Source organism: Mchenga conophoros, linkage group LG5 (genome assembly GCF_057382185.1).
Source record: "Mchenga conophoros isolate Kocher_MC1m ecotype Shallow Benthic linkage group LG5, M_conophoros_male_GT1.1, whole genome shotgun sequence".
Lineage (NCBI taxonomy): Eukaryota > Metazoa > Chordata > Actinopteri > Cichliformes > Cichlidae > Mchenga > Mchenga conophoros.
In genome coordinates this window covers 25,373,403-25,387,633 of record NC_140530.1, presented here as the reverse complement: position 1 = coordinate 25,387,633, position 14,231 = coordinate 25,373,403, and the positions used below count along the sequence as shown (strand labels likewise).

General features: G+C 38.8%; 1 protein-coding gene across 1 annotated transcript in view; it reads right to left on the bottom strand.

The window, feature by feature from the left end:
- The window catches only part of ca16b (carbonic anhydrase XVI b), a 114,915-nt gene that overhangs the window by 60,467 nt on the left and 40,217 nt on the right, over positions 1-14,231 (bottom strand). The gene's annotated exons all lie outside the window — the stretch shown is intronic.

The following is a 14,231-nucleotide window of genomic DNA, read 5'->3' as shown; positions in this document are numbered from 1 at the left end:
CTGACAATATTACTGGAACAGCAGCAATAAGAGTTCTGTGCTATATTCACTGAGCTGCAGTGCCTTCTAAATCTGTTCGCACCCCACCCTCCCACTGCAGGGAAAACATGTAAACATTATGAAAATTCATCATCTGGGTAAAGGCAATTCCAGTCTTAATTGTCTATGTATATGATATACATATCCATAGGAAGCATAATCCCATCGTGCTGCACTAATTGAAATTGAGCCTACAGTGGGCACAGAATTGATGGGCACCCATCTCTCCTTCCATCCTTAAAACAAAGCAAAATATAGAAGAAAATAAGGGGGGGGGGGGGGGGGGGGGACCTACAACAAATATTTAAACATATTCAACAGAAAATACTTCAGATTAACCATTAATCTGCTGTGTGTGCTGAAAACGAACTTCCTGTAACATCATCATCCACTGTCTGCACTTTTCTAATCCTCTATCCCCTACAGTGGCGGCGCTACAAAGGAATAATCCACAACCGACAGGGGTCCCCTTGATCTCTTCTCGGGTACAATTGGCCAATGCAACAACAAAAGCTGAGGGGATCAAGGGAACAAGGAAGCATGCATGGATTTTAACTTTTCTGGGTTAACACAATATTCATGATCCCATTTCCCACAGACATAGGGCAACTTTGCTACAGTCTTATGAAAAAGATATAAGAGCTCCCCTTCATGAGAAGACGCCGAATCAAGGGTGGCTTTAGGGCTTGCTGCATTGAAATACCTTGAGCACAGCCTCATTGGCTGCGCTCAAGTCTCTTAAAATGATAGTGTGACATTTAAGATTATTTGGAAATAATCAGTGTTTTAACATATCGACCAGAGGACAAATATGCACTTGGAGTGTGTGCAGATCCAGAAAGAGAAGTTGCTTTATTAATCGCTCAAATAAAAAGGGCCAGGTTCTTAAAAGTGCACTAAAATCAAGGAAATATCTTTGATTTGTCCACCAAATTCACAAGACCACCTACAAGAGTATAGAATAATAAGGTCTGAATAATAGTGAAATATTTAAATGGATTGGAGCTACATTTCTAACTAATGAGTACATCTATAGAGCGGGATTATATTTATCAGTCATGATTGTAGACTCACCAATATATTTGTACCAATATCAAGCCTAATATTTCATAAAATGAAAGAGGACTCCATTATGAAAAACCAGTAATACTATGAAGCAAGTGAAAGCTGCTTGCCAAACATAAATCCCGAAAGGATTTGCATAAAATGGGAGCAAATGTCGACCATGATGCAATACAATGTTACGTGCACAGAAGTTTGTTAAGCCTTTATATAAAAATGTACATTTTTCCCTTATCATGTTTAACTTGTATTTTAAGGTAGTTACTACCTTGCTATCTAAATGGAAAGTGTATCGAGACCAATCTTTTTAAAAAGCTAATTTTTAAATGAAAGTTCTGTAATCTATTAAATTCCCCAACAACAATGAAACAACTGCTTCCTATAACGTAAAAAGCTGCTTGTTACTAAGGCAAACCACCAAATATCTAGCAATTCAAAGTGATTTTATACAGCAACCACAGCAAAAACATCCTCGGGATCACTAAGCAGTTGGATTCTCATATTGCTTCATTAAAAAAAAAAAAACAAAACAAAACCAAAAAACCAAAAAAAACCCTAATGCTTAGAATCAAGAAATTATTTCACTGGTTAAAGAAAATCCATCTAACTCAATCTAAATCAAGACATCCTTTCAAGTAGGTAATCTCGTTCAAAATTCTAACAATCACTTCCAAGAAGGTGCAAACCACTGGTTACACTCAAGAACAGGAAGGACAGATTAGACTTAGACAACTTGTAGCTTCTGTCAGAATGATAGGAAGAGAAAAGAAGCAAAAGAACAGCTCATGATTGAAAGCATAACACATCAATCTGTCAATCATATTGGAGGCAATGTTATGGCACTGGCATGCATGACTGCCAACAAAACCAGTCTGTTAACAGAAGTAGAAGGATGAATTCTGAAGTGTACAGGGCTATGCTCTCTGCTCAGATTCATCCAAAAGCTACAAAAACTGATTGGACAGAGCTTCATGGGGTAAATGGATAAGACCCAAAGGACACTGCAAAACCAACCCAAGAGCTTCTCGGTGCATAAAAAAAGTCATGATATTCTTCAGCAGCCAAGTCAGTCACGTGATGTCAACCCAACAGAGCTCGCTTTTCAGTTAGTGAAGACAAGTTGAAGGCAGAGAGATGTTCAAACAACCATCAACTGAAGGTGACTGCAGTGAAAGCCTAACAGAGCATCTCAAGGAGGTTCACTGACAGTCACTGAAAGCTAAGAATTTTCATCCAAGTATTAAAAACTATTCCTACATTTAAACGGTGTAATTTTGTCCATTTAAGCTGCCGGAAATGGAAATGTATGAAAATTGTACCATGCAATTTCTAAATAGTTACAGCAATATTTTGTTTAAACCACTTAAGTTAAAGCTGAAAATCTACAGTTCAATCACATCTTGGCTGTTTGATTTTAAAATCAACTGTGGTTGTCTGCAGAGGTGTAATTATAAATGGTTTTCAGATTGAAAATTTGTTTGGTTACCAATGTTGCTGATAAAATTACACATTACACACACAATTACACAAGTACACATTTGAGGTAGTCGTACAGTTTGCTACGACTTGCTTCAGTCTCATTTGTGTTTGCAGAAAATGTATGTTTTCTTTGGCACAGCGGTCTGAAATGTCTCCAACTGCTCTGAATGCTTACCATTTCCCTAACTGATAAAAGCGAGCTATGGGGGCTAGCAAAGCTACAGATAAAAAAAAAATTAAATAAAAAATCCATCACCCTAAAAACTGCTCTGGTTCTGCAGTGGGCAATTTCAATCCTCATTCTCTTGCTTTCCCGTTCTCCCCCTTTAGTGAATCGTTTCAAACGACAACAAATTTCAGATGTTACTGAGATCCACAAGGCTTCACAGACCTTGATAACATATTTCAAAATGAGTAAGTCACGGAATATAAAAACAACTTTGAATTATTGTTGGTAAGCAATATGATATTCAGTCATAAAGTTCAGGTGTAAATGTTATTAAACTAGCACATTGGATTGACTGTTGTTTCACAGGTTTCTTTCATTTGAAGTGTAAAACTGTGTAATCTTTTGCTAATTTTCCAGTGAAACAAACATTACATCCCATTTACTGCAAGAGAAATAATTCAGCCTTTCAAGAAGAGAAAGGGAGGAGCAGTGCTAAAATCAGATAAGTGCGGGTTACACAGCAGTCGATTAATCTGTCTCATCACCATCCATCAGAATGACTATAATCCTAGCGGTTAAGCCTTTCTCATTGCAGCCTTGCCTCTCTATAAGGCTGAGGTGAAGAAATTAAAAAAAAGGTACTGGTTCCAAAATGCGGTGAAATGATTTATCTGAAACATTACACACTATAGGTATTTTCAACTACACTGAGTACGTGGCTCTGTGAGAAGAGCTCCTGCAATATGCTACATGTCACATTTATTCTACTGAAAATCTTTTGTGCCGTCAGGTAGTTCAATGAGTATGCTGGATTTTATGAGCATATATTTGACAAACAAAAATAAATGACTTGCGCTTATGTAAAAGCTCCTATCTCAGGAATATCTCCAGCTTAAACGGAAAATCACAGCATGGTTCAACAGCTATGAATCACCGCTCACATTTACAGTTCGCCGTGGGATTCAAGAAGGGGGAAAGAATGAAACTAAATGGCAGTTCAGCTGGTAACTGCAGGCGTGATTAGAAGCATGGTTGTGTGACTTTTCTAGACCAGTTGCAAGTTAGAAATATCAAGTTCTTCAGTTCTACAGAATAAGCTAGACGCTGCTCAGATGCTGCGCTGATACTAAATTAATAAATACCCAGTGGTATCAAAACAAAAGCTCACAAATGTGATCATATGGTTAAAAAAAAGAAAGAAAGAAAGAAAGAAAGAAAGTAGCAGCTAAATCATCAAAAAAAATGTTTTATTTAGTCAGCTATTTCTAATTCTTTGCAAGAAAAGGGATGGTGATGAGTGACAAGTGGCTCATTTATGCAGTTTGGTGTCTTTGAGGGACTTGCAACACACTGCATTCTTAGGGGGCATATTGTATGCAATAACTGCTTAACAATTAACTAATGATTATAGGTTATTATAAGGTGTAATCTTGGTTCAGAAAATTCAATGCACACAGCAGCAAACAAAACCTCTGACAAGAAAGAATAAATAGCCGAACAGCAATCAGCTCGAAACATGCTGAAAAAGCCTCACCAAGGTAAAACTATTTTTATTCCTGCAGGTTTAATGCTAAAATGTCTATATGCCGACATTTTTTTCTGATGGGTTAAAATGCAGGCTTACTGCTAAAACATCACCTCTAAATATGGATTTTATGTAATCAAGCCTTCATCGGGCTACTTACAATCTTCGCTAGAATTAAGATGGGTGAGGCCTATAACATTCTTCGCTCATTTTTGTTAATCCGAGCTGTTCCGGGCTTAGCTCTGTGTGATGTGACTCTGCTCTCTGCTATCTACTTGTTTTTAAGTAAAACAGGCACATGTTTCTCTCAATCTGGCACTTTCAGTTCCAGGCGTCATCCCATTAACCTTGGGATAAACAGCCGTGCCTGTGCTACCATGGCAATGCTGACAGAATGGCGATTGCCTTGTCATTTCCGTTTTGTCCCCTGCAGTGAAAGCACACATGCTGTATGCCGGCTGGCAGACCTCCCAGAATTGGCACACTAGCACTTGCAAAAATCTACGCCGATCAGTCCATATGCATGAGTACCACTGACAACAAAACATGGCCAGAAGATAGAAGGCACAGTGTCAGCAGTAAGGAGGGTCACAGCGGTTGTATAGATGGAGAAGCGCAAAAGAAGATCATCCTATGTGTGTGCTGCCTAATCTGTTCAGTGAATGCAGGCGCATCGGATAACATTTCGAACAACGCTCCTGCTGTCAGTTTCAATATGCTGATAACACTCCAGAGGGTGGAGCCGCACATGCTGCAGCACTCAGGAGTATCAAATGTCCAGGTTAGACAAGCGATGAGCTCACGGCTTGTATGATGTTCAGACAAGCCAAAGGAACAGACTGAGTCGCTAATCAGACAACGGCTGCCAAGGATGATTTCTTTTTTTTCTTGTGTCCTCACAAAATAATGGCGTGGTAACATTAACGTTGTTTAATGCAATATCGTACTGTGTGAGATTAGACCCAACACAGTAAAATCGTGCACATGGTGTACACGTTAAACTAGATTATTTTGGCAACATATTAAACTAACTGAAGCTAAAACATAAAGTATATCATTACCAAATAACTAAAAGGTTATGGACCAGCCAATGGACTTGCTCAATATTGCCATTTACAGAATGGTGTCATCAGCACAGCTCATGTATATATACATGTTTGTTTTTTTTAACCTTCAAATTAAGATACTGATTCACAGTGAGGTTAATCTAATTATACATAGCTTTTGAAGCCTGGATGGGGCCCTCGCTGAGGATGTAGAGCGTTTAAGGGTTTCTATATTAAAAATGAACTTTTAGGCACGGCAAGTAAAAAGCACTAGTCTGTCACACTACGTGCATTTTACAGTCCTATCTTCAGTAAACTGCTAAGCCGGAGCTCCTTTGCATAAAACAAACCGACAGACTTTATCCCTTTGTTCCACTTTCCCTGTGTCAGGCAGATCTCCTTACATGCTTCCTGGCAGCTCTGTGACCTAATGGCTGGGATGTGATGTGATGAAGGAAAGAGAGAGCGAGTTCAGAGCAAAAGCTGAAACAACTGAGGGAAGGGTGGGGGGCAAAAAAAAAACAAAAAAAACCCAAAAAAAAACAATTCAGTTTACTGAATGATGCTGATTGTGAGTGTTTAGCAATTAAGATACAAACTCCCACTGCACCAACTATAAGCTGCCAGGAACGGTCTGCAGTTCATTGTCATTTCTTGGATTTGCTACAGTGGGGCTCGGCCTAACACCTTTATTTTCTATGCAATGTGGGATTTTGGTATCATTGTAAAATCACAAGAGGCTTCTTTGAAAGAAAGAACAGAGGGGAAGATCTACCATAAAGCTCTGATTGCAAATGAGTCTGAATACATTTGAAACTGTATCAGACAGCATGCAACTACAATCAAAGTGAGGAAACTCATTCTGGCAAAACTGGGGCAGCCAATTTTGGTGACTGACTGTTCCAGTCTAAATGGGGTCATGCTGCCAAGACTACCAATGTTACACCACAGTGAAACAACATTTCAAGCGGAGACAGAGTCCTTTTTGCTGGTGTTCAACAAGAGAAATGTAATGAATAAAAACTGGTACTCTTAGAAGTTTCAATACGTCCACAGATGTCTTACCCAGACATATAATGGAAACTTTCAGGTAACTGGAAAGGTGTTTATGAAAGTGAATCATTAGTTGCAACAATTAAGATTTCTATTTCCTGTACTCTCAAAAGGAGTTTCTTTTCAGAATCCTTTACTGGCTAATCTGCATAAGACGACTCAATTATCAGTGAACCATGAAGGTACAAACCATAATGCCCTCAGTGGACGTCGGGCTGCTTCAAAGAAAAGTGAAGAAATACGTGAATAAGAACAGTCAACCCAGGAATTGCAAAACAAGAAAATAATTGCAGTCGGCCTACCCACTTTTAAAACATTTTTCTCAGCGTTCTCAACCAATATCCACTTCTTAGTGAGATCTAGTACTTGTATATCAGTGCAGTTGGCGAGAATGAAAAAAAAGAAGAAGAAAAAAAAGGCGTCTGGGGGTCACTGTGGGGGTACGTAGAGGGTGAAGCATGAGTGAGTCTTCAGTTACACTTCACCAAATTAAATGTGCATTTGCTTGACCTTGTCAATTCTGTGATGAACAAAGAGGTAGAGGAAAGCAAGTACACCAAAAATGTCTCTGTTCACAGTACTGTAGTGGCACTGGCTCAACTAGGAGAATTAAAGCCTCAGAAAGCTAATACAATATGGCAACAATTGGGCCTCCAGGAAGAAGGGGAAAAAAAGAATCACCAACAAAGCATGCATCTTTAAACTTTAGTTTACATTTTCACAAATGATCACCAGATTTTTATTTTGCGTTTATATGTAGGGCTGTGCGATATGACAAAAATCTCATATCGCGATATAAGACATTTATCGTCCTGACAACGATATAAATCACAAAAATGTAACATTTTCTGTCAATTCTGTGAATCTCGGTCAGCTCGACTTGAGTGAAGTTTTTCCAGCTGGGCGTCCTTTACCTGGATTCGAGTGTTTTAACCGATGCATGAAACGAGACATTTTTAGACATAAGTTGTAACGGTCGCCATTTTCTTTCAAAGTTTAAGGTTTACTTTTTAATCACCTGACGGCTCTTTTTTTTTTTTTCTCCATCTCATCCATAAACTGCATACTCTTTCACGTGATTCAGTTTATTTTGAAAAGTCTCAATAGGATCTTGAGTTTTATTGTGAAAGGTTTATGTGGAAAACAAACAAGCGGACAGCGGAGCCACGCGATGGTTTTACCGTCATTGTTACTAACGACAACCCATATAAACAGGCGCTTGTCCGTCCATAGTGTGGTTATATTTAATATAAGAGAAAGAGAGAACTTTAAGAAATTAATACAGTGACCATCAAAACGATGCCATAAACAGTTTATTTTACGACACCACGAAACAAACGATAGCGTAAAATGAAACGATAGACGTTTTTATATCGTCATCCAATATATATCGTTATATCGAACAGCCCTATTTACATGCACCGTATTTAATGCAGGTGATAGTTGTACATGTTGGTACATGCAGACTCTGAAGATCTCCATGTAAAAAACTAATATAAAAGTTGAGTCGTTTTATAACAGATTAGTGCAACAACAACATTTGCAACTGGTAATTGAACATCACAGGGCTGCGTTATTTTAATCTGAATTTTAAATGTTCAAATGTTAAGATTCTTCAGACGCTACAGAGGAGGATTTTTTTTTCAAGCTTGTCAAAAGGAAGAAAAAAGTAATCAAAAAGCAAATAAAAGTAAATTAAGCAAGCAAGCAATTACATTTTTTATTACAGATTAAATCATACCAGGTTTGGTTCCTTCTCATGATACGTTCACAGCTATTAGATTTCTGTAAGTTCAATATATGCAGTGTTTTAAAATGTATAAAAGTAATGTGAAATGTAACATTTACTTGTAATAGAAGCTTTATTATGAAATAAACCAAATTCAATTGTGTATGTGCCCACATAAATAATTCATTCAACTCTATACTTGGTTTCCATGTTAAATAGATTTACATTTTAACAATAACACTGTAAAAGTAACAACTTACAGTCTTAAAATGATCTAATTAACTGTAGAAATGCATTTTAGCAGATAAGACAAAGTTAAATTGTGCTGCTACCCCCTAGAAAGCATTTGAAAATATTCAACTAACAGACACAGTAAACATTTTTTTCCCCTCTGTGAGAGAAATATTTCATCACTCATTCAAATGACTTACTCAGTTTCAGGTGACTGCAGGTTTCTCCAACCTTATAAACAGTACTTTAACATAACGACCAAAAACTAGCACCACTGACTAACAATGAGCTGAATTCAATTTTATGATCATTAATATGCAAATTGTCATGACCACTGATCAATGGCCCAGAGTGCCATTCACAGAATGTTAGGAAATAGTTGCAATCACAGCATTGTAAGATGGTAAAAGATGCACCCTTAGGCCCCCTCCTCAGTTAATGGCTCAAACCAGTGATCCTCCCTATCCAGGATATCTACATCCTCAATACTGAAAGAGTGGCCACTGGACATTAGGTGTAATAAGACTGCGGAGTCCTGGACTGATAAGGTAGCTCTTCTGTGCTCCACCATCCTCTTAGCCAGAGGTTGTTTGGTTTCCCCGATGTATAATTCACGGCAATCCTCCTGGCACTTAACCGCGTACACTGTATTACTCGGTTTGTGTCGGGAGACCCGATCCTTGGAGTGCACCAATTTTTGGTGTAGCATGTTTTGGGGTTTGAAAGCCACAGAGATGTGGTGTTTTTAGAAAAAGCGTCTCAGTTGTTCCGATACTCCCACACATAAGGGATCACACTAAAGGTTTTCGCTTAGGCAGCGGTTGTCCTTCTCTGCTGGATTGCCTGGAGCATTCTTTAGATGCCTTTCCAGCTTTGACAAATGTCCAACTGGGATAACCACATTTATTCAGGGCATTTTTTGATATGATGTTACTCTGTTCCCTGACTGCTGTGTCTGTGGGAATAGGGCTGGACCATATCATACCATTCACAGTAATACCTGTATAATGTTGGGCAATGACAAGAAAATGAAATATCGCGATAGAATCTGGGTAAAACGTGCATGCGCAGTGCCTTTGTTTTCATACGCACATGAGCATTACGGCTATCGTAGGCAGGAGGCTCGCGGAGTGATACGTACTGTGCTTCATAATATTACCGTATTGTGTGTGTATAACCTCTTTTTTTATGTCGGCCAATTTCCACTGGAAATGCCTTTTGTATTTGCACTGTTACATTTTTATATAACTTTAATGCACATAAAAAACAGCACTAACAAAGTTGTGGAGTTGTAAAGCATTTTGTCTAGTGTCAATTATATCGTCAGTTATATCGTTATCGCAAATTTTCAAATGTATATTGTGATAAATATTTTTGGTCATATCGCCCTGCTCTTTGTGGGAATCGTGTCTGCTCTGTGGTGTCATCCACATACCTGAACCAATGGCTCAGTGGTGTTCCAGGTTATGATAACAGAGCCTGCTTTTCCACTTCCTCCACATACAAACTGCCCACAATGGGTTAAACTTGGGAACACATGACACACCCACACACACATTTCTGCCTGCAGTACTGACCCTTGAAAGTAAAATACGTACATTGAAGACCGTTCCAAGAGCAGACACACTTAGTCAGTGCTTAGGGTGGGGTCATCCTGTAATCTGTTATGGACTGCACTGCTTCACTAATTGGAACATGAGTGAGGGAAGATGAAACGTCATACGAGACACATTCTGAACGTGGCGTTTTGAGCTGCCTACCAACCCTGCCTTAAGACCAAAGCTAGAAAAATTTGTAATCAAGTCAGCTGAGACTGAAGAGTTAACTTGGGTGTTTGACAAAATGCATTTCCTACTGAAAACGCTACAAAATGAACAATATCAACTTTTTGGAATTTCCTTACTTTGATGATTGAGCATGCATCAAGACATGCTTGGACACATTACAAAAGTTAGCACTTGAAATTGAAAAATATCAGCCCGCTGGGTCATGAAAACATTTTTTTCAATTTGTGAAAAACTTTTTTTTTTTTTTTTTAACTTAAAATTACACAATTCACTAAACTCAATTCATATTTTTAATAACAAAATTTAAGCCACCAGACTGGACTTTTCTGGAAAGTAAGAGATGAATCAAGCATAACATTTGACAATTAAAACTAATGTGGTTTACTTTTTTGCTGCTTTTTGGAAAACAGTAAATTGGAAAATTCATGGATAAGCTCACACACTCATTGTCTAACCCGTACCAAACCATAAACAATGATTTTGCTCATTACTAGTACAGCTGTGGCATAAACCTTTCATTGGGTGGTGGTAATGTGATTTGTAATGTGATGCAGACATTTGTGCATCGCATTACAAAAAGAACTATTTCCTGGTTATTGTAGCAGAACAGCAAATGGACTTGGGCTACATATGATCCTGTAGCCAGTAATTGTTTTGCCATCATTTGGAATTTTAGCAAGAAAAATAAAAAAAAACAACATCCAATGAAACATTAGATCCAGCGGGTCATTAATCCATGGCCAACTTAGCCATCATATACAAGTGCTTAAGATTCATTTTGAAGTTGCCTTTTATCTATGCTGCAGGTCATATACTGACCCATTTTTAAAATAACAGGAGGCCAGTTGCTTTAGAATTTAGCGATGACTGACATGATAAGACATAGGTTTCATTAAGAGATTGTCCTTTCAGTTTCAATCACACGCTTTCCTCTGACTGCTTCTTGGGTTGGTACGACATGGTAGCTGCTTGCCAAGTCTGGAAGATCAGCATTCATATATCATCCTCGACAACTACAGCCAAAGTCACCACTATGCCTCTAACAGACTCTACCGAAGGCTTTCCTCTGCTGCTATCCATCTGCCATGGAGGTTGTAGGCCAAATTAATTTCTTGTACAGTCCTCAAGCACAAACAAGTTTTCTGCCACTGAATTAGACACAGAGTGCTTTGGGTTTAGCTTGACTTCTTAAAAGCTTTGCCTTCTTCAGAACAGTCAGCTTTTCTAAAATGTGAACAAGCTTGCTGGCTCATCCGAAAAGGATCAAGCAGTATGGTCATCACAAGAAAAGGGGGGGAAAAAAAAACAAAAAAAAAAAAACGCAATGAAGTTAACCTGTGTCAAGAAAAAGCTTTTCTCCTGCGGGGGGCTTCCCTGCGTCCAATTAGCGGGACTGAAACCAAATGTTCCAGAGAGAGAAGTGCAGGTCAAACGCATTATCCCCAGGGAAGTAATAATCACAAGCTAGAAAGTGATGAACCCATAATATGGAACTATGATAGGAATGGGCTCTTTGAAAGCCCGTTCATAAGTCCGGCCAATCTGCCTTTTCCATGGGAAAGTTACTGTTGGAGAGCGGCGATTCTGAGGGCAGCGCTGACACTGGAATAAACTCACTCTTATAAAAGTAACTTGCCAAATTAAATCATTTAGAATCAAGCCAAATAAGAAGGTTCCTCATACACTGAAGATCAGTGACTGGAAGTAATGCACATTAATGTTACTGACTGGCCCTTAATTGGTCTACTGAATTTACTGCTACTGTCCCTTTAGTCACAGTCTAGAAAGCCACAGCTTCACAAGAGTAGGCAGGAAAAAAGAGAGAGAGTCTTGTAAGTCAATAGACCTTTCAAGAAAGTCACTAAGCTGGCAAAAAAATTTCCACCACCCCCTTTCTGCGATAAAGAACAAAATACTCGTGTCGTACATGATTTCACATTGATCCGATCATTACAAAAAGAGAATTAAAACCCAGGAAAAGTCTATACACAACCTAGCCAGATGAGTACTTTTTATTCCGCTTTCTTGTAAAGAGCCATTAGCATCCTGTGACATGTTAAAGGAACTGACACTAATTGACAGGTAACACTGAGGGCCCAACCACTACTAGACACTGGAATCTCATTTACCTTGAAGCGAGCCACTTTGTGTTTGCAGTAAAACATGTGTTGTGTGACTAAAATCTGGAGACTTCGCCTGTTTGCGGAGCAGACAGGTTAGGAGGAGGAGCAGTAGCGGGAGATTTTATTTGATTGGCTTAATGGCTGAGAAAATGACACTGTTTTTCCAGAAGTAATAAAATTAAGAGATCTGTAAACTCGGCCGTAAAGGAAAACTGCACGTTTTCATCTAAATTTAAGTCCGTGCTGCTTTTAGGTTACATAACAGTTTCTTTGAAGCATTATCTTAACCCAGACACGTCTCATTATGCAATTAGCAGCGTGACCTCATACCCCTCACTCCACCCAAACATTCAAGATCTCAGCTTCGCCTCCAGCCCGCGTCTGCAGTAGAGGGTGGAGGAAAAGACAAACAATGCATTCGTCTCTGCCCATAAAACAATGTGCCCCACTAAGTGCTTTGAAAGACAAAGGGCCGCTAATGTTTATCTACGGAATCGTTCAGCGATATTAGGCTTCAAATTATTAACTATATTATACATTTTCAGGTAATTTAGATCAGAGTTTAGAGTTTCATCTGCCTTTTAGAACTAATAATAGAAAGCAATAACTTTTAAAACCCCACATAAACACGAAGCATTGAAACGAGATTGTCCATTAGACGCCTACATGAAGCCCAAAAGTCGATTCAAGATCCAAGACCTCTGTCATTATGGCAGCACAACAAAATTACAATTACACCAATCTCACCTGGTGCATGACATTGAAAAGAAAATTTAAAAAAAAGGTATAAAAATATTCTCTGTAGTATAATGTGGTTTTTAAAAAAAAAAATAGGCCTGTTAACGAGGGTACGAGCCCGAGAAACATTCCCATCGCCATGAATTGCTTTCTACAAAACTGACAATATTCAAATCAAAATCTAAATATGCTCATTGTCTCACTGCGTCAGTGTGAGACTATACATGCATTGATTTCAGGTGGTCTTGCTGAGTTCTGAGAAGAAGGCATCTGATAAGAATGGCGCCACAGCCGTCTCAGAGCCTGAGCTCAATCTTTAATCAGAGGTCATTGTGTTCCACACAGCAGCCCCAAACACATAAAAGCAGGTAGAGGAAGTGCTAAATCATACAGGCATTGGGGTCTAATTGGCCACCAGAATGAGCTCCAGCCAAAATATTGTTTTCCCTTGGCGCTATCTGCTTCCATCTCGTGGGCTTTCATAGAAACTGTGGCTTCCTGTTCTTGGGTGTTGGCCACTGCATAAGTACAACATCCCCTAGTCTGTAAAAATAATCTCCAGGACCTTGTGTAAAGAATGAGAGGGACAGAAATACATTCTGTCCCGCGAGGAAGAGCTTCCCTTACAATTCAAAAGCTCTAACAGTTTCCCCTTTAATTTGGCCAAAAGCCAGCAAGCCAACAAATGCTTTGGTCACTCTGAAAAGAATCTGTGGATGGTCAGCACATAAGCAACTATAGACTCTTTTTTTTAAATTAATTACAAAAGCATTACTCAAGCTTGTTGGCATGCCACAGAGATACTGAGAACAGTACCTTCAAACACATTTCAGATGTGCTGTGCTACAGCGTGTGGTGTGAGTAAAAGATGATGCAAGACAATGAATCATTGCAAACTTAGCATTTACACCGCACACTTAACTTAACCTTTAACCCCAGCATGAAAAATTCCCAAAATAATCAATCCATATTTACACACTCGAGGCCGATTAAACTCACTCTGGGTTACATTTCCCTACTCTTGAATAAAGTGAGCGTTACACAACTAACACGACTAGCGAGGAGATCGGTGAAATGTCTGCCCGTTTATTTCCAAAGCAGCTCAGTGCACAAGAATTAGCTCACCTCTGTGCTTCGTAACAACATGCTAGTGGGAAGCTGTTACAATTTTACGCATTAGTGTCCATTTTATGTCATTTATTGACTGTAAATTGCAATTTGAATTCATCTATATTGTGTTGTAATAAAGA